Source organism: Athene noctua, unplaced genomic scaffold (assembly GCF_965140245.1).
Source record: "Athene noctua unplaced genomic scaffold, bAthNoc1.hap1.1 HAP1_HAP1_scaffold_48, whole genome shotgun sequence".
NCBI classification, from domain to species: domain Eukaryota; kingdom Metazoa; phylum Chordata; class Aves; order Strigiformes; family Strigidae; genus Athene; species Athene noctua.
The window spans coordinates 467,830-470,303 of NW_027437543.1; positions in this window are offsets into that span (position 1 = coordinate 467,830).

Genomic DNA, 2,474 nt, shown 5'->3' on the forward strand with positions numbered 1-2,474 from the left:
TCTGTACACCTCGACTTCCTTTTATCCGACGCACAATACCATTTATGCCGACATTCTACGCACTCTGCCAATACTCACGCTTGGTGAGAATTTCCCTTACCCAGGGTAGGGGCACAAAGAAGGCAGGAATTCTCCCACCAACCCGGAGGGTGTAATCAGCTGGTTGTTCCCAGTCTAAGGCTACCAGTTGCCCGGAGGGAGTTGTGTACAATCCCTCTAGTAGGTATAAATCATTTCCCCGTGCCAGCCACTCATCTCTTTTACACAAATAATCACTAGATTCCAACCCAAACCAACGGAGAAGGGATCCGCTCTCCCGTCTCCGGCTCGTGCACCGTATACAAACACAGCGTAAAAAAATTTTCACTCCTTTTACAGCGGCCGCTCTGCTCTCACTCACGCCCTGCAGGCATGCAGGCACACAGACACACAGCAGCGGCTGCTCTCGCTCGCGCTTAAAGGGCCCGTCTCACCTTTTCACTCACACCATAAAACATGAAAATAACCAAGTCCGTATAGCGTATATCATAAACCATTAACAATTTGCCGTAAGTTCAAAACCAGACAGAATCTCACAAGTTTCAACAAGTTGCAACAAGTACCAATCCTGAGGTGGTCAATGACACTCCCATGAACCCCGATACCCACGGAATAAGTTGGTCGAGGTGGTCAATGACACTCCCATGAACCCCGAGTTTCCTTCCGCGGTTTCCCTTGGGACTACGCTGTGCGCCAGACGTCTCTGTGCGTCTTACCAGCAGCCCTTTACCCTTTTAACAGACCTTTGTCCGCAAGTCAGATGGTCCTTGTCTACTCCCGCAGTGGACAGCTGGGAGCGGAGTTCCTCCGAGAAAAGCTCGGGGTGCACCTAGGACGTCCACCCTTCAGCAGTGTCCCGGCAGCCGAGTAGAGAGTCCCATCTGGGGTGCCAAGTTGACGTGCGGAGAAATCACTCTATAACTATGTAGTTATAAAGTAGGTATGTTTTATTCAGCGCCGGGCGCGTGGGGGATCGCTCCACCACAAGCATGCGCGCCGTTCGCAGCTCCCATCTGGCTTATATGTTACAAAATAGTGCGTGTTCATGGAACGCCTGTACATATACATACTCTACCCCTGCCTCCCCTCGCTCCTCATGGTAATCAGGTCTCCTCCCCTTGCGCCTGCGCGATGAGTTCTTCAAGTTCCGGTCAAGGGTCGTAAATTTCTGGGCCAGGGTCACATAGATGAAGCACCTCTTCTTCCTCGCTGATGAACTTCTCACCCTGTCGCTCTGCGCAGTCTCAGTTGTTCCCTGGGCCCTGGCCAAACCGCCAGGCCGGTTTGTGCTGGAATCCGGGATGATTTGTTGCTGAACACACAACGTCAGGGACCAGGAGAAACTCCTCTTTGAGCTAGGAGATTGCAGCCAAGCAACTTTATCAGCACCTGGTATGTGGCTCTCCCCCCTTTTCTTTATCCGTGCACAGGCCTCTGTCTTGTGACAGGCCTCTGTCTTGTGCCATCTGAACAAAGTTACTCAAATCCCCTATCTCAGAGGGATTGTCTGTGAAAAATGAATGCATGTTGTATGAAAATGAGATTTTGGAGCCTAAAAAAAAGGGCATAGTGTAGAAAAACAAGGATTTTTACAGAAAAAGTTGCCTTTTGACCTTGCTATGGGTTTTGTTCCTAAAAGTGGGGGATTGTCGGTGAAATATGAGTGCTTGGGGTGTTAAAATGAGCTTTTGGACCATAAAAATTAGAACTAATTGTACAAAAATGAGGATTTTCACACAAAACAGGTGATTTTCACCTTGAAATGAAGTAGAGTAGGCATTATATTGAAAAATGAATGCTTGGACTATAAAAATGAGGATTTGGACAATAAAAATAGAGTCCATATTGTAGAAAAATTAGGAATATCAGGAAAATAATGGTGCTTTTTGAACTTGAAATAGGTTTTGTGCCCTAAATGTGAGGGATTGTCTGTGAAAAATGAATGCTTGGAGTAAAAAAATTAGATTTTGCATCATGAAAATTAGGCCTAATTGTAGAAAAATGAGGATTTTCACACAAAGAATGTGCTTTTTCACATTGAAATGGGATTTGTGACCGAAAAGTGAGGGATTGTCTGGGAAAATGAATGCTTGGATTATAAAAATGAGATTTTGGAGCCTAAAAAAAGGTCATAGTGTAGAAAAATGAGGATTTTTACAGAAAAAGTTGCCTTTTTACCTTGATATGTGTTTTGTTTCTAAATGTGGGGTATTGTCGGTGAAAAATAAATGTTTGCAGTAAAAAAATGACCTTTTGCAGCATAAAAATGAGGACCAATTGTAGGAAATGAGGATTTTCACACAACGAATGTGCTTTTTCACCTTGAAATGTGATTTGTGCCCGAAAAGTGAGGGATTGACTGTGAAAAATGAATGCATGGAGTGTGAAAATGATATTTCAGAGCCTACAAATTAGGACTTAGTGTAGAATAATGA